This window comes from Peromyscus eremicus, chromosome 18, assembly GCF_949786415.1.
Source record: "Peromyscus eremicus chromosome 18, PerEre_H2_v1, whole genome shotgun sequence".
NCBI lineage: Eukaryota > Metazoa > Chordata > Mammalia > Rodentia > Cricetidae > Peromyscus > Peromyscus eremicus.
The window spans coordinates 36,944,311-36,963,739 of record NC_081434.1 but is presented as its reverse complement, the minus strand read 5'-3'; the positions used below and the strand labels follow the sequence as shown (position 1 = coordinate 36,963,739).

Genomic DNA, 19,429 nt, shown 5'->3' with positions numbered 1-19,429 from the left:
GGCACACACACATAAACACATATAAATAGATAAATACATTTTGACACTTCCAAAAGAGAAAAAAAAAGTTTCTGTTCTCCTTTGCTTTTTGTTTCTAAAGAGAGGAAGGAGTTACTTTGGCTCACAGCTAAGCAGGTACAATCCATCATGATGGGGTGGGGCATGGTTGCCGAGGCTCCATCTGTGGCAGCTGGACTTGGTGTTGCAGTACATTCATGTCCCAGTAGGCCAAGAAAGAGAGAATTTTGGCCAGAAGTGGACTGTGCTGTAAACCCTGAAGGCCTACCTCCTAACAACCCCTTTTCTCCAGGTAGGCCCCACCCCTAAAGCTATCGCAACCTGTAAAATCAGTGGCATTTGCCAGTTACCAAGTACAAACACATGAGCTTATGGGGTGCATTTATATCTACAAACCATGTATAACATATGTTTTGATCTTACTCACCTCCACACTCTTTCCTCCAGTTATCTACCCTGGCCTTTTTCCTTTTTAGTTTACGGTCTGTCCTAGTATCTTTGGAAAAGCAAAAAGTTTTTTTTTTTTTTGACTAAGTCCCATTTTGTCAAAAAAAAAAAAAATCAACAAATTGTGCTTCTGGTGATTATATCTTTGCCTGAGAACGTGACATTTTAGATTAAGTAGCGGAGTACTGTGGGATGTTGTTTTCCATACATGACATGGCAGTTGCATCCTTAAATCCACAGAAGCTTTATCTGCACAGGATCTGCACAAGATTGGGCTTATAAACAGCCTGTCATGGATGGGGAGGGGCCGTGAAGCCCAGGTGGTTAATGGCAGCTGGAGGAAGCGAAGACATTTTCTCCGGTGATTTAACATTTAGGTTGGTTGTTGATTTTGAATGAAATTTTTTTTGACTTAGAAGAATATTTTAGCATTCCTTTAAAAAATCTATTGTATTTATTTGGAGGTGAGTGTGTGTGTGTGTGTGTGTGTGTGTGTGTGTATGTGCACGCGCGTGCACGCGCGTGTATGTGTGCGCATGTATGTGGGCTCGCATGCAGAGGCATATGTGTGCTATAACCTGTGTGTGGAGGTCTGAGGATACTTTTTGGAAGTCAATTCTCTCCTGTCAACTTTGTGAGATCCAGTAGTAGAACCCCAGGTCATCAGGCCTGCAGGCAGGTGTCTCTACCCACTGAACCGTCTTGCTGACTGGCCTTTTCCCCTTCAACGTCGTCTCTTCTAGCACCACTTTGGAAAAGATGGTTCTGTCTCTGTTGATTTGACCTTGCATCTTTGTCAAATGTCTACATAGGTCTATTTGGGGACTCAGTTTATACTTCGAAACCCCCCTCAGATAGTGCTCTGGGTTTTTTGTTGGTTCTTCTCATCAAAACACAATCTAAGGAGGTCAAGATGGAAAAGAGTGTATTGTTTTCCCTGTTCATGGTGTTCCAGGTTTTCTCCTGGTATCCTTGCCTCTGTCTGATGAACTTCCTGCTAGTGGTCCTTTAAAAAGAGTTTGCTCTTAATGGATTTTTTCTGTGTTTTCTTCACCCAGAAAGCCTTTCTTTCATATTTAGACTTGACTTGGATTTCTGCTTTGATGGCTCTTTCTTTTCAGTGCTTTCAGGGTATATGTTCTTTCCTTCTGGCTTTTTTTGTTGCTTTGTTTTTTGAGACAGGGTTTCTCCGTGTAGTTTTGGTGTCTGTCCTGGATCTCACTCTGTAGAGCAGGCTGGTCTTGAACTCACAGAGATCTGCCTGGCTCTGCTTTTCGAGTGCTGGGAGTAAAGGTGTGTGCCACTGCCGCCCGGCTCCTTCTGGCTTTTATAACCCAATGAGAGATACTCCATCTTGGAAGTCATTGCTTCCCTAACAGTAATGTGTAGTTTGTCTTTGTCTTTGATTAATATATTGTTTTTTCAATCTTTATTGTTGATTTTTTTTAGACAGGGTCTTACTGTGGAGGTCTGACTGGTCTGGAACTTAATACATAGATCAGGTTGGCCTCACACTCACAGAGATCTTCCTGTTTCTGCCTCCCCAAGTGCTAGGATTAAAGGCATGTATTAATATGCTCATCTTTTGTTTGACTTTAGTTTTTAGAAATTTGATGATCAGGTGTCCAGGTATAGATATTTTGGATTCGTTTGAGGGTTCATTGAGGTTATTTTTTTTTTTCAATCTCTGGGTTTATGCCTTTTGAAAAATTTGGTAACGTTTTTAGCAATTTTTTTTCATTTGTTTCTTGTATTGCAATCTTTTCCTCCTGTGACTTGGTGATACAAATTTAAATATTTTGGTGTTGTGCTATAAGTCTTGAGACTTTTTTTTCTCCCCCCCCCCCCCCGCCTTCCCCCCAGGCCACCCCCCATTCCCATCTCCTCCAGGGCAAAGACTCCCCTGAGGATTGAGTTCAACTTGGTAGATTCAGTCCAGGCAGGTCCAGTCCCCTCCTCCCAGGCTGAGCCAAGTGTCCCTGTATAAGCCCCAGGTTCCAAACAGCCAGCTCATGCACTGAGGACAGGTCCTGGTCCCACTGCCTGGATGCCTCCCAAACAGATCAAGCTAATCAACTGTCTCACTTATCCAGAGGGCCTGATCCAGTTGGGGGCTCCTCAGCTATTGCTTCATAGCTCATGTGTTTCCATTCATTTGGCTATTTGTCCCTGTGCTTTTTCCAAACTCGGTCTCAACAATTCTCGTTCATACAAACCCTCCTCTTTCTTGCCAATTGGACTCCTGGAGCTCCACCTGGGGACTGGCCGTGGATCTCTGCATCCGGTTCCCTCAGTCCTTGGATGAGGTTTCTAGCATGACAATTAGGGTGTTTGGTCATCCTGTCATCAGAGTAGGTCAGTTCAGGCTGTCTCTCGACCATTGACAGTAGTCTATTGTGGAGGTATCTTTGTCGATTTCTGTGGACCTCTCTAGCACTTTGCTTCTTCCTATTCTCATTTGGTCTTCATTTATCATGGTCTTTTATTCCTTGTGGAAACTCAAATGGCTGAAAGACATTTAAGGAATTGCTCAACATCCCTAATCATCAGGGAAATGCAAATCAAAACGACTCTGAGATACCACCTTACACCTGTCAGAATGGCTAAGATCACAAACACTGAAGACACCTTATGCTGGAGAGGATGTGGAGCTAGGGGAACTCTCCTCCACGGCTGGTGGGAATGCAAGCTTGTACAACCACTTTGGAAATCAATATGGCACTTTCTTAGAAAATTGGAAATCAATCATCCCCAAGACCCAACTCTACCACTCTTGTGCATATACCCAAGGAATACTCAATCATACCACATGAGCACTTGCTCAGCTATGTTCATATCAGCATTGTTTGTAATAGCCAGAACATGGAAACAACCTAGATGCCCTTCAACTGAAGAATGGATAAATAAAATGTGGTACATATACACAATGGAATACTACTCAGCAGAGAAAAACAATGACATCATGAGGTTTGCAGGCAAATGGATAGATCTAGAAAAAATCATCCTGAGTGAGGTAACCCAGACTCAGAAAGACAAACATGGTATGTACTCACTCATAGGAGGATACTAGATGTAAAACAAAGATGACTAGACTGCTACTCACAACTCCAGGGAGGCTACCTAGAAAACAGGACCCCAAGAAAGACTCAGGGATCACCCAATGACAGAGAAATGGATGAGATCTACATGAACAACCTGGACGTGAGTAAGGGTAGTGAAGGGCGAGGGTCAAGGGAAAGAGCTTGGAGGAGCGGGAGATCCCAGCTGGATCAAGAACAGAGAGGGAGCACAAGGAATAAGAGACTTGTTTCTAATCTACCCCTTTCTCTCTATTGTTCAGATTGGATAATTTGTCTTCAAGTTTATTAACACTTTCTCCTGCCATTTTTCTTGAGACAGGGCTCCCCTGTAGCCCAGGCTGGCTTCCTGCCAGCTTGCCGAGTGCTGGGATGACAGCTGGGGACCACCATATGGGATTCTCCTGCATTTTTATTGTTACAGAATTATTTCAGTGACTTTTTAGATTTTGGTTATTATTATCTTCCATTCTAAAATTTTCCTTCAGTTCTTTATATCTTCTATTTATTTGTAACTTTCCAGTCATTTTAAGATTTTTTTTTGTTCTCAATGTTCCAGCCCCATGGTTTGATTTTTATTCATGGAATGCTGTTTCTGGATAGAGGGTCACAATTTTATTCAAATTTTGTAGTGATATTTTGGAATGTTTATTTAATTCGTCTGTAGTACTTAATAAGACCTAAATGGTATAGTATAAAAGAGCAAAGAGGTTGTATATGTTTGTGGTGACACCAGAACCACATTCTTTGGAATTGGATCTGAGTTATTTACTTCTGATTATGAAATCCTAGGCAAATTACTAAACTGATTATTATATCATTTCCTTCTTTTTAAAATTGTCCTCTCCGTGGTGTCTACCTGGTAATGCTATTTACAAGAATCCAAAAGTTGATACCTGTAACTGTCATTCAACTGCTTTTTGAAAACAGATATTTGTACTTCATAATAGCACTCGGTATTTATTTTTTATATGCCAGTCGCTTTTTTCAGTTAGTCCTTGTCACTGCCGCACATTTGTAGGACAAGAGATTGCAATAATGTTAGTTTGTCCAGACCACTTAGTCAAGTATTAAAGGCAGGATTTACACTCAGGCAGCTTGACCTTAGAGCAATAGCCTTAGATAATGTATCGTGTTAGTAGGAACACAAGAATGAAATAGCTGTTCTAAATTAGTGTTGTATGAGCACCAGGATAGTCTGCTAATAATGGGCGGAGTCTTGTTTCTTCTAATATATTTTGTTCTGGGTATGGACGTTTTTTAGGGTTGATATTCACAGAGACTTGACTGTTTCTAAATGGCACAAAAAGTCCTTCTTTCTGTCCTTTACCAGACATCACCTAAAATAACAATTAAACCAAAACAGTAGAATCCCATATTCCATTTTCAGTAAATCTAGGAGGTATCTCTAGCTACCATCTATAGTACAGGGGGATGGAGAGCAGATGGAAGGCTTGTGGAAAGCTCAGCAGTGAGAATGTCACATCTAACCATCTGCAGAGGTGCGTACCGATGATAAGCAGACTGAGTCATCTAGCACAATCTGAGAACGCCTCGAGAATCCAGGGGGTTCGAGAGGATAGAAAGGGGGTGAGGTTGTTGGGGTGGATGAGATGTAAACAGGGGATGCTGGAAATGTATCGTTTTCTGGTCCTCTTCCTTTTCTGGCATTGATGACAACCACTTCCCCATTTGTGCAAGAGAGGAAGGTAGAATCTCTGAAGAACTGCATGAGAGTCTCTAGAGCACAGGAATGGGAGGATGTGAAGAGACATCTGTGTATTGGTTGTGGTGGATTGAATGGGACCATCTGCGCCACCCCCCATTGGGCTTATATATGTCACGGCTGAGTCCTTAGTTGAGGGAACAGTTTTGGGAAGGATTAGGAGGTGTGGCCTTGTTGGAGGAAGTGTGTGGGGAATGGGCTTTGAGGTTTCAGAGAGTCCAAGTCAGGCCCTGGCTCTCTCTGCCTTCGACTTATGGATCAGAATGTAAGCTCTTAGATACTGCTCCAGAGCCATGCCTGCTTGCCGCCAAGCTCTCCACCATGATGGTCATGGACTCACCCTCTTATACTGTAGGTAAGCTTTCAGTTAAATGCTTTCTTTTATGTTGTCTCGGTCGTGACATCTCTTCCCAGCAATAGAAAAGTAACTAAGACTTTGGTAATGCTTTTAGCTTCCTTCTTTGCTATATAGTATTAGCAACAAGGCTTCTAACTTCCGTGTCCTTATACGTCAAGGAAAAATAATTCTTCTGAAAATAGTAAGGTTTATAGGCATGAAGTAAGAGTATTGCTGTGAACAGGAATGAGAAAGAAAGAAGGCATCCCAAGAAAATGCTCAGTAGGAAATAAGGAAATTTCTCAGGAAATAGAATTAAAAGACAGTGAGATTCAATCAGGAGAAACAATTTGTCTGGCGTTAACTTAGTGGGTCTAAGCCAGCACTAGGTCCTGGCATTTAAGAATTTCAAGTAGATGGTCAATATGAGAGGCATATCTTCTGGCTTTGTGAAGCTGACAGGAGAGAAAGGATGAAGGAAAAAGAGGAAGGAAAAAAATAAATAAGTTAAAAAAAGAAAAATTGCCCGGACTTGGAAACACGGGTTTTAAATTTTGAAGGACTTATACAGTGGAAATTGTGTAATTCTGTAGCATACTCATATTTATCTCTTTGGACCTGTTCTAATATCTACGTTTCCTCTACTTTTTTTGGAAAGGCAATCTCTTGGAGGTTGGAAGGTAAACAGTTTGCTGTTCTCAGCTTCCATGCTGTGTGACAGACAGAGTGCTGGTCTGTAAGATATGAGCAGGGTCTGCTGAAGACGTTACTCAGAAGAGGAAACACTGTTTTCTCACAGCACCTGTTACTTTCTGATCCTTTCCTTTCTAACCTTTCTTGTCGGGAATGTTAACAAGATGTCACGGCCATGTTGGCCATTTCGTAGCAGAAAATCATGGACCGCTCAGCTCTGAGTCTGTCATCTTGGGAATCCACATCGGCAACCATGACCTCTGGGTTTCATGTCACAGAAAGTTCCCTGTTTGGCTATGTTGGCTTAAACAAAAGCTACAAATAAATATTGTTTAAGCTCATACTTACAGAGTATATAGACACGCACACATGCACACACACACCACAAAAAAAAACACATATAAAACTCAGAATAAGAGTGATTCCAGATTTCTTTAGAGCAATATTAGAAGGTAGAAGATAATAGAGACTGAGCAGTAGTTCTGAAAGAGTGATTTTCAACCTTGATTTTTTTTTACATTGTCAAAATATGGTAAGGTGTGATTGACATGAATATGTAAGTTTTTAAATATTTCCTCTAACACACCTTTCTTGGGAAGCTAGTTGGAGGTGGTGTCTACCAAAGTGGAGCTATGAAACAAGAAATGGAAAGGCACAGAATCTAGGAAAGATGGGCAGTCATAGAGATGAGAGGCACAAGGAATTGCCTGAGAGGCCAGTGCCCCCGAGAACAGAAACAGACTTCTAGGGGTCGTTGTACAGGGAGAACATAACTGATCCAAGTTTGATTATAATAATACTAAGTATTATTATTCGTTTACGTGTGTGTATCTGTATGTGAGTCTCTCTCTCTCTCTCTCTCTCTCTCTCTCTCTCTCTTGTGTGTGTGCGTGTGTGTGTGTGTGTGTGTGTGTGTGTGTATAGGTCAAAAGGCAGCTTTTAGGTGTAGGTTCTCTTCCCCCTGCCTCATGTGGGTCCCAGAGATTGACCTTAGATCGTCAAGTTTTGTAGCTTGCACCTCTACCTGTGAGCCCTTTCATTGGCCCAAATAACAATTATTTTTTGAAATATCTTTAAAACTTTGGAACATGGGAGAAGGATTTAACAAGACTTTAAAAAAGAATAAAATATAAGCAAATCAGTGTGAGAGGTATTCCATGTAAAGGTAATACTGAAAGGAAACACACACACACACACACACACACACACACACACACACACACACACCTTTAGTAAGTACCATGTATTTAGTCACAGAAATGACGTAGAAAGCCCCACATTGTCTTAACTCTACTGGGAAACTAGGGTGGGGAAGATGAGATGGATACAGGATGGATAATGGATGCCTTTCTGCTGCATAGGACTTCCTATGTCAGCACACACACATGACTTTAAAGTGTGGAGAGAATGAATGCCGGAAGGAGCCACAGAGCCTTGACGATAAGGTGATCTGTGTAGGGACCACTGTAGAGCTTTTGAGTGTTTAGTCTTTAGCACTGTTCGCTTATGTATAGTATTGCTTGGAAAAAGGATAAGAAAAAGAAATTTCAGAAAGAGAGGAAACTCTATTAATACTTTTTAAATAAAACTCTATTAAATATTTAATAAAAATTCTATTAAACTCTTTTAATACTCACTCTGTCTGAACTGACAGAGGGCTGTGTACACGTTCTTCTTTCTGGAAGGCTCTACTTCCTTTTGTATCTCTAGGAGTCACACTCGCTGTGGGATTTACCAGATGTGAAGTGAAGCGTCTGTCATCTCTCTCAGCATTGGGGTCTCCTCTCTCACTGCCGCAAACTTCGTGCCAGCGTGTATAACGTGGCTTATTTGGCTTGTTTTCATCCTTATGCGCAGGACTGGATTGGGGAGTGGTAGGCTTGTTTTGTTCCTTACTTCCTTGATAACATGTAACGGTGTGTAATTATAGTAGGTACTCCTTAAAGGTTGAATAAAAGAAGAGACGCTGAATGTAAGCTGGGAAACCTGTATAAAGGTCTACCTTTGCTTCTTTCCTGGCCCCTTGCTTTGGTCAAATGTATTTTACATCTCAGTGTCTTAGATTTCTCTTCGCAAAACTGGGCGTAATGAACCTTAAGGTCTTTAAGAATTAAAAAAATCTTTCTTTAAATGACTCTATGTTATTCATGGTCCTAACCTTACAACTTAAAATCCATGATGCTGAGATTGTTCCCTAGTCTGGGAATGTAGCTTAGTTGGTAGAGTGTTGTGTTGCGTGTACAAAGTCCTGGGTCCAATTTGTACTGCATACTGGCCACAGTGGCACATTTACATTATCCTAGCACTACCTAAGAAATAAAAAGAAGACGACTTTTAATACTTATATTAATTTTATATAGTTTGTACATATTTGGTGGCTTTATTTTAATTTTTTTGAGACTGAGTCTGATGTTGCCCAGATTGGCCTCGAACTTGCCACATAACTGAGGATGACCTTGAGTTCGTGACCCTCCCACCTCTACTTCCCATGTGCTGCCTCATCTGATGTGTCTGGATATGTCTTTAGTTTCCTTTCTCTCAAATATATTTTCCCTATAGATGCTAGCTTCCAGAGGGTAAGGACACGCCTGTCTTACTTAGCGTTGTTTCTCAGTATTTGTTAGCAAGGCTGGCCTGTGTGGACACAGGGCGTCTAGTAAACATCCCCTGGGGGTGATTCTCTGGATGTCCCTGAAAATCCGGTTGCTCAAGACGTTGCCGAAAAATACATCTAGGATTTTGCATATTGTCCTTGTCAGCTATTATTATGTAACACCAGTTCCCAGCATTCTTGGGGGGCTTTCCATTTCCTGTGTCGTTAGAGCCATTTCACTCCCTTAATTACCTCGTCAGATGGTTTTTTTTTTTCTTTCATGAGGCCTTTCCGAGTTAATCTTTTCTTCTGAGTCTCAGCAACTTAGCGTACAGAGCAGTGGTTTATGTAAGGCATTTTTATCTCCCCAGTGTTAAACTGTAATGATTTGGGGGCCGAGTTTTTTGTGCCTGGATAAAGCGCTCTCTACATTTTAATGAGTTTCTAATCTGAATGATTCAAATCTACAAGCTGCCTTTCCCTTGGATACATGCAAGTAAGAAAGTTAAGGACTTGGCAAAAATTATTTTAGATTTTTGCCAAATCCAACCATTTGAAATGCAGTTTAAACGTTTAGCCAAATCCCAGACATCACTGTGTTTATTCCTTTTGACCAGAAGTTGCTGTTTGCCAAGAGACTGAATGAAAGTGTATTTCTGAGCAATTGGCGATCTTCAAAGGAAGCTTCAGCCTTTGACAGTTATTTATGTAGCTGCCTCTTATAGCCACTGCAAGCCACTCCCTGACCTGCCCCCTCTTTCCCTCCGCCCCCTTGCCTCTACCTCTGCCCCGTTCTTTAGTCCTATACACTGACTTAGGAGAGCATGAGGAGTCAGGAATAGATCTCCCTCTGGATGAGGTCTTCCTCTGGGCTTCCAAGTAGACACGCGTCAACTCCTGCTATGTACCAGGCAGCGTGTCAAGAGCTTTATGTGTATTTTAATCTTCACACCAATCCTGTGATGTTAGCTTTATTTTTCCCATTTTTACTGAAAAGGAAATTGGAAACTGTTTTGAGGAATAAGCAATTTATCCTGTTATAAAACTCCCATGTTTAGAACCGACACTTGAGATTGGGACTGTCTGGAGCAGCGTGTCCTTCCTTGCATATAAAACATGCCCTGAGAGTGTTGGTGGAATTATTTTTATATCAGTACTATTCGAATGAAGGCGTCATCTATAGTTAACTGTGTTAGATATTTCTATTGATCTCAACTCTGACAAAGATTAGTATTTCATTAATACAAAGCAGAAAGTACACACACACACACACACACACACACACACACACACATACACACACACATACTGAATCAGAAACTGAGGATTTTATGATCTTTGACAAGATTTGAAAAGAAACTAAATCTCAAAGAATAAAATTTAGCAGAAAGAGAGGGAGAAAGAACATGCAGTGGAGTGAGTAGAGATGTGAGGAGGAACTGAAAATGTGGGGATTTAAGGGAAAACATAATCAAAATATATTGAATGAAAAATTGAAAATAAAAAATAATTTAATAGCAACAATATTAGGTATATTGTGCATGTCTCTCAAAACAAGTATTGAATTGGTGAGATGTGGTGGTGATATTTTTGTTTGTTAGGCTTTGAAGTTTAGAGGATTTTAGTGTGATAACTCAGTGTGAGTAGTAATGTGGATTGGTTTGAGCTTTGGCTGCATTCAAATAATTATATGAGCTTAGAATTAGGTGGAAAACATATAGTTTCCAAGTTATGTATTCTGGTTAGATTGTATGTGGTTTAGGAACAGTTTTCAAAGTTATATGGACATAATTGAGTGGTTATAGACCAGGAGATACACAGAAGTAGGTATTGGATTCTTAGAAGTTAACGATTGTTGAAAGTTCTCTGAAGAAACATAACAGACAGGGTGGGAAGGGATGTGAGGGGAAGAAAGCGTGCTTTGTGTTAAGACTTAGCTCACACTGTTGTAGAGACTGGGAAAGTAAAAAATCTACAGGGCATGAAAGGAGGCTGAGAACCCAGAGAAAATGCTGCAGAGGCTGAGAACCCAGGGGAGAGCAGTATAGAGGCTGAGAACCCAGGGGAGAGCAGTATAGAAGCTGAGAACCCAGGGGAGAACAGTATAGAGGCTGAGAACCCAGGGGAGAGCAGTACAGAGGCTGAGAACCCAGGGGAGAACGGTACAGAGGCTGAGAACCCAGGGGAGAACGGTACAGAGGCTGAGAACCCAGGGGAGAACGGTAGAGAGGCTGAGAACCCAGGGGAGAACGGTACAGAGGCTGAGAACCCAGGGGAGAACGGTAGAGAGGCTGAGAACCCAGGGGAGAACGGTACAGAGGCTGAGAACCCAGGGGAGAACGGTAGAGAGGCTGAGAACCCAGGGGAGAACGGTACAGAGGCTGAGAACCCAGGGGAGAACGGTATAGAGGTACATGGTGGCAGCTTTCCTGGTTCTTTTTAGGACATCAGTCTAGCAAGACCTTCAGCTGACTAGAAGGCCCATCCTCATTGTAGGAGGTATCTGCTTTATGTAAGTCTACTGACCCACATGCAACTTCATCTTGAAAGTACCGTCACAGAAACATCTGGAGTAGTCAACCAGATGTTTGAGTACAATGCTGTAGTCAAACTGACTCATAATATTAACCATCACAATAGCAGACATTCAATAGATGCTTCTTGAATGGATATGTTGAGTTAAAAAAATCTGTAAATAGTTGAAGGAGATAGTTATGTCTAACTGGAGAAGACTTTGAATAAAATAATGATTGTCTTTAAATATCCAAAGAACTTGGCAATACTAAATAGAATCTCAGGTAGGACACGAGTCTTCAGGGAGAAATGAAGTGGGTGGATAGATTAGATAGGAAACAGACCTCTCCATTCCTTTGCATAATATCACCACGTAGGAACTCTCCAAATACCAAATCAACATATTAAGCTCTTGAAATATTGATTGCAAGGACTCCTGGGGTGGATGGTAGATCAGAAGTAGTTACATCTGTGTGACTGCTATTAATGAAGAGTCTGGATAATAAAGGGTGACTATTGAAAAGAGACAGAGGGAGGGAGGTCCCTGCTGCTGAACTTTGGGGTCAGATTCCTGGGGCCTGCTGGGAACAGGACTTCTAAAAGGTAAATATATCTGGAAGGCTTTGGTGCAAGGCCATTTCTGCTGGTTATGAGAGGTCTCCGGAACCAGAGAGAGCACACCCCTCTTCTTAAAATTGAAGGTGTTTATGCTCGAGATGAAATGGAATTCTACTTGGGCAAGAGATGTGCTTATGTGTGTAAAGCAAAAAACAACACAGTGACACCTGGAGGCAAACCAAACAAACCCAGAGTGATCTGGGGAAAAGTGACTCGGGCCCATGGAAACAGTGACATTGGTTCGTACTGAATTCTGAAGCACCCTTCCTGCGAAGACCACTGGACCTGTGTCTAGTGTGATGCTGTACCCTTCCCGGATTTAAGCTAATGAAAAGTAAATAAATAAAAGTGGATTAAAAAAAAAAGAAAAGAGACAGAGAACATCAGAAGCCACAGAAGAAGTGACATAACCACCCAGTATCGCGCAGGGACAGAAAGAGTATGCTATGAAAATGAAGTCTGTGCTGCTCGTCCCGGTTTCCAGGTTCGGGGGGGTAAGCTGAAGCCTCACTCACAAAGAGTGCCAGGCCACCCTGGAGGAAAGAGACTTGCAGTCTGAGCCCCAGGACAAAGCCATAGTTCTCACAGGGCTTCATTTCAGTTGGAGGAGTTGGTGTGACGGTGTCTTCCGCATGAAGGTCACCATTGGGGAAGAAATTTATTTGGTTTTTCTTGAACCTTCAAGAGCTATTGCCAAGCACCACTTTGAGAGGAAATATATTCTTTGAGACTGAGCCACCCTGAGTGAAAACAGAGAACAACCACAAGTCAGGGAGCCTTTGGCACACTAGTCGTAACACTCTCTATCATGGAAATAAGGGAGGCTGGAGATGGACATGCTGAGAAGTTTAGGTGGCTGGAGCCTTAGGCTGGGAAGGGCCTGGTAGTTGGTGGCAGACTAGGAGCTCTGGAGTGAGAACCCACCTGCCCCACAGAACTACAAGGCTAAGTGGCCTTCTGAGGTTTTGGTACACAAAATTGTTTTTCTGTCAAGGATAGTTTGCCATACCACGGGCCATTATTCCATAAATCTTCTCTACCTTGCAAGCTTTTTAGGTAGATCTTTTAAATTTCTTTCACCTGGTATAAAACTTTTTTTTTTTTTTGACAAAGCCTTCTCTCCATTCCAGTCCCAGAGCTTGGCAGCCTGAAGCCTGAAACTTTTAAAACTATCTAATCATGAAAGACTGTGAGGTCCTTTCCCAGCCAATGGGGAAAAGACACAGTTACCACTTGAGTTGAGTTAGTGTTTGGGTTCTGGTGCACCATTTTTCAAAAATCATTACCTTGTCCAGTGACTTTCTCTTTGTTTCTATGCTCCTTTTTGGGACATTGATATTATTCTTTGTTTTTAACTCAAAGTGGGTAAGCCACTAAACTATAGCCCGACTGGGCAATTGACTCTCATTGTTTTGGGCTCAGCCTCGGATTGAATGGTAGGAAGTATGCTGGCTAGTTTTATGTCAGTTTGACACAGTGATAGTCATGTGTAAGCAGAGAACCTCAATTGAGAAAATGCCTCCAGAAGATTGGGCTGTAATCAGGCAAGTTTGTAGAGCAATTTCTTAAATAGTGGCCCAGCTCATTGTGGGAGGAGGCACCTCTGGGCTGGTGGTCCTGAGTTCTGTAAGAAAGCTATGGAGAGCAAGCCAGTAAGCAGCACTCCTCTATGGCCTCTGCCTCAGCTCCTGCCTTCGGGGTCCTGTCCTGACTTTCTTCAGTGATGGACTTTGATGTGGAAGTATAAGCCTTTCCTTCCCAACTCACTTTGGTCATAGCGTCTCATTGAAACAATAGTAACCCTAATTAGGACAGAAGGCAGGGGACTTCAACAGTGGCTGATTCCTTCCTCCACTGGTGGACTCGAATATTCAATGAATTGAAAGGAAGCTACCTCAATGCATTTTTAATTTTTTTTCTTTTTTTCCCATATATATATTTTCCCCATATCTTTCTTTTCTATGGCATTTTTAGTATTATTTTTATATTTTACATTAAGAATTTATTTTAGCCTTTATTTCTGTAAATACTTGTCTAATTTTGATTATGTATGTTTTCTTTGTTATACAGATTTTTAACTTTTTATTTACTTTTTCATTTTTCAGGTATATTGAAATAGATTATTTTCTCACACAGTATGTCCTGATTATAATTTTCCATCCCTCTATTCCTCCCAGTTTCTTCCCACTCCAGATCCACTCCCTTTCTGTCTCTCATTAGGAAAGGACAGGCTTCTAAGATGTAACAACCAAACATGACAAAATAATGTATAATAAGTATCTTAATTTGAGTTTCTATTGCTGTGAAGAGACACCATGGCCATGGCAAACTCTTATGAAGGAAAACATTTAATTATGGTTAGCTCGCAGTTCAGAGGTTTAGTCCATTATGATCATGGAAGGTAGCATAAAGACAGATGTAATGCTGGAGAAGGAACTGAGAGTGCTACATCTTGATCCACAGGCAACAGGAAGTGAACTGGGTGCCATACTGTGTGTAGCTTGAGCATAGGAGACCCCACAGCCCATCTCTACAGTGATACACTTTCTCCAACAAAGCCACACCTCCAAATAGTGCCATTCCCTAAAGGCCAAGCATTTAAACACATGAGCCTATGAGGGCCATGTCTATTTAAACCACCACAAGAAGATAAAGCAAAAAAAAATCATATCAAAGTTGGACAAGAAAACCCAACAGGAGAAGAGTCCCAAGAACAGGCATAAGCATCAGAAACCTACTTGTTCACATACTCAGGAGTCCCATAGAAATACTAAGATAAAAGCTAGAATATATACACAGATGACCTGGTGCAGCCCTTTGTAACCCTGTGCTTGCTGCTTCAGTCGCTGTGAGCTTGCATATGCCTCGCTTAATTGTTTTAGAGGGCCTTGTTCTCCTGGTGTCCTCCATCTTCTCTGGCTCTTACACTCTTTTTGAATCCTCTTCTGTGGGGTTCCCTGAGCTCTGAGGGAAGGGATTTGATGAAGATCTCCAGTTTAGATTCTTTCTCCATGTAATGTCTGGCTGTGAGTCTCTGCATCTGTTCTTGTCTGCTGAAGGAGGAAGCTTCTCTGATGAGGACTGAGTAAGGCACTGATCTATGAGTATAGCAGAATGTCATTAGGAGTCATTTATTTATATTGTTTTTTTTTTCTTTTGATCAGTAGTGTTTGGTTTTACCCTAGGTCTCTGGGCTATCTAGTCTCTGGTTCTTGCTCAAACAAGTAGTGTTGGGTATATGTTCCATCTCCTGGTTTGGGCCTTAAGTCAAATCAGACATTGGTTGGTTACTCCCATAAGTTCTGTACCACCATTGCCCTAACATATCTTCTAAGCAGTACAGATTATAGGTCAAAGGTTTTGTGGCTGGTATTTATATTTCTCTTTTGGTAGCCTGTGGAGTACCTTTTCTCACCAAAGGCATTAGAACATAGGGGTGAAGGCTCCATGTAGGCACCGGCTAGACTTCCATGTTTAATGAGTTGTGTGAGTGTTGTCCTCAGCAATGGGGCCCCCAGTGTCAGTATGCAGAGAGCAATCCCTTGTCTTAGCAATGGTCTGGGTTGTTTGGGGGATTTTCATGTGACCCCCTTTGGCCAACAACTCAGTTGAGTGCAACACAGTCCTTGTACTGGAAGCCTTGTTTGGTAACAAGAGATGACCAGTTGAGATTCCATATCCCCAATTATTAGGAGACCTCATTAGGATCACATTCCTATACTTCAGGAAGTTTCTACTGCATTGGGTTTCCATATCATTTCTCAAATGCCCCTCAATTCCACATGTCTCTTTTTGCATTCTCTACCTCTACAGTATCTCCTGTCCCTACATGATCCTCCTGTTTGTGTCTTTAGTCCACCCATAAAATCTATACCTCCCTCTCCCAAGGATATCCATGTGCCCATCCCCACCCTTCCTCTGTACCTAACCTTTCTGGGTCTATGGATGATTGCTTGGTTATCATTTACTTAATGTCTAATATCCACATATAAGTTAATTTATCTTTCTGGGTCTGGGTTACCTCAGTATGATTTTTTTCTAGTTCCATCCATTTGCCTGCAAATTTCATTTTTTAACAGCTGAGTAATATTCCATTGTATAAATGTACCACATTTTCTTTATCCATTCTTCTGTTGAGGGACATCTTGGTTGTTTGCAGTTTCTGGATATTGTGAATAAAGCTATAATGAACACAGTTGACCTAGTGTCCTTGTGGTAGGATGGAATGTTCTTTGGGTATATTCCCAAGAGTGGTATAGCTGGGTCTTGAGGTAGATCAATTCCCAACCTTCTGAGGAAATACCATACTGATTTCCATAGTGACTGTACAAGTTTTCACTCCCACCAGCAGTGGAGGAGTGTTCCCCTTGCTCCACATCCTCACCAGCATGAGCTGTCACTTATGTTATTGATCTTAGCCATTCTGACAGGTGTAAGATGGTATCTCAAAGTAGTTTGATTTGCATTTCCCTCATGGCTAAGGATGTTGAACATTTTTTTAAATATTTCTCAGCCATTTGAGATTCTTTTATAGAGAATTCTGTTTAGATCTGTATCTCATTTTCAATTGGATTATTTGATGTTTTGATGTTTAGTTTCTTGAGTTCTTTATATATTTTGGGTATCATAGGATATGGAGTTGGTGAAAATCTTTCCCCCTTCTATAGGTTGCTGCCCTGTATGAATGGTGGTGTCCTTGGCATTACAAAAGCTTTTCAGTTTCATAAGGTCCCATTTGTTAATTGTCGATCTTAGTGCCTGTACTATTAATGTTTTGTTCAGGAAGCTGTTTCCTGTGCCATGTGTTAAAGGCTATTCCCCACTTTCTCTTCCATCAGGCTCAGTTATTATACAGATTTTTTAATCTTTCGTTTTTTCTCTTTTACTACTATTTTTTCATTCTTTAATTTTTTTTTACTTAACCATATTCTTTGTATGGTTTATAAAGAATTTTTGTAATATATAACTATGTATTCATATATAAATAATGCATGTTCTCCCTCTCCTCCTTTTCCTGCCCCTTTATTCATTTTTCCTTACTTTTATACCCTTCCCAGCTCCCTCTCTGTCATTTTTCCCATATTTGTTTCTGTGATCATGGGTGGTGTAGTCCTTGGCTTTAACTTTAAGTGTGTTTTTGTATTCGGTGTGCTGTGCTCTTACTATTACAGCAGTTTGTTATCTGAGTGATGCTTGGGGTTGATCCCTCAAGAAAAGATCCCAATTGAGTAGCCATCATATTAGCAGATCTATAAACAGTAGCACAAAACATAAGTAATATGAAAAAGCAAGACAATGTGATTCCTACAAGAGATCCCAGCTCCTTTGTAAATGGAATTCAAAATTCATTCAAAGATACTGAAATGGTTCAAGTGCTGGACAAAGAACTCAACAATCAACTTGTAAAATTGATCAATAGCATCAAAGAAGATGCAACAGCAAGCAGTTGAATGGAGTATGGAAATCAATGCCAACTCATTTCTGAAAGTAAACGTATCAGAATAACAAAAACCTGTCTGTAGAAACTGAAAGCCAGAAGAGTACAGAATGATATAATCCATTCCAAGACAGTAAGTGACTGCCAATCCACATGACTTTATGAAGTACAGCTATCTTTTAAAATTTAAGGAGAGATAAAGACGTTTCACTATAAGCACAAACTAAAACAATTCATAACTAGGACCTAACATTGGATACTTAAAGGAACCTTGCACACTGCTTGGGAGGGAAGATGTCTATAAACGGAAGAGTTATGAAATTCTGTAGCTAGAGTTTCCTGCCTGGCCCACAGTCAGGACAAATCTCTGTCACCTGCCAGTCCCACAGCCACTCAGACCCAACCAAGTAAACACAGAGACTTACGTTGCTTACAAACTGTATGGCCGTGGCAAATTCTTGCTAACTGTTCTTATATCTTAAATTAACCCATTTCTATTAATCTATACCTTGCCATGTGGCTCGTGGCTTACTGGCATCTTCACATGCTGCTTGTCATGGCAGCGGCTAGCAGTGTCTCCCCCACTCAGCCTTCCACTTCCCAGAATTCTCCTCTCTCCTTGTCCCACCTATACTTCCTGCCTGGCCACTGGCCAATCAGTGTTTTATTTATACAGAACGATATCAAATTCCTTTCAGGAAAGGCATAAACCAAGGAGAAGTAGGGAGGAATTAGTCATACCCAACCCAGGAAAGCAGCAATCCTTAATACAAATAGGAGAGAAAAAAAATCAAAATGGTATTTGAACCAACTGGGAAAATAACCACCAAGATTATAGGGATATCAGATACGTCTCGAAGATAACTCTAAACTTTCTGGTGGCTGAGTGTCCACCAATGCACTGTCACTTCTCAGTGGTGTCACAAGGGAAGCCTTGGTGCCAAGAATCCCCCCTTTGGGTTGTAGCCTTCTAACCTTTAGTCTTTCTTTAATAACTTCTCATGACACCCCTCTGATGTGGGCGCTGGTGACATCATTCTCATTTCCCAGAAGCCCACATTAAGAAATGTACTCAAGAACAAAATGTGTTTGTGAGCAAGCTAATATTTGAATGTCGACCCACTAACAAAGAATTTCTCCAGATCTGGAGCTTGTGAGGAAGATGAAGCATCGTGTAATATGTATACTTTTTGTGAAAGTTGAGAATGAGATCTTATGATTTTATCTTTTAAAGTTTACTTATGATTTGTGTGGTGCTGTGTGCAATTTTCCCAAGAAGTAATGTAAGCCCAACAAATAGCATATAGAGAAAGGGGCAAACTGTGGAATATTTTTGGCTGATGGTTTGACATAATCTTCAGGCTTGGGCATTCATTCTTTACCCAGGATCTGTGCAAGCCAAGGAGTGTTTCAGATACCTTAAAGTCACTTTACATTTACTAGGTTTATGAAGGTCAAGTGAACACAGCGTTGGTACTTTTGCTGAAATATCAACTCCTTACTTCACTAATTACTACCAGTAATAAATGGTTTCCCAGCCCCTGAATGGACACGTCTGACTTTGTTTCACACTAGTGAGTTTTCTCTCCTCTTTGTTTCTGTTCCCACTGACTTCTTTTTTCTATCCTAGGAACATGGTGCATGCTAAAACGGGCAGTCATTATAAGTGTGCACAGCATTATGAATTACCACAAAGGCAAAGCCAGTGTGAGAACTACTTGAAGCAAGAAACAAAATTACCAGCACTAAGAAACATGCATGCCTTTTGCTTTTTCCTAATGGTAATAACACACACACACACACACACACACACACACACACACACACACACACGTTTGTTGACTATCTACCTGTTAAACATATTGCCAGGTTATAGTGTTACAATATTTGTTTAGCTGTTTCCCCAGAGTGATTATACAGAACTTCTATCCTTACTGGCTTAAAGGTCTGTCTTGAAAATGTCTTTGTG

The 19,429-nt window shown here is 41.1% G+C and overlaps 1 pseudogene; it reads left to right on the top strand.

Annotated features, from left to right (window-relative positions):
- The window catches only part of LOC131895383 (large ribosomal subunit protein eL33-like), a 113,005-nt pseudogene extending 100,659 nt beyond the window's left edge, over positions 1–12,346 (top strand).
- The last annotated feature ends 7,083 nt before the right edge of the window (positions 12,347–19,429 follow it).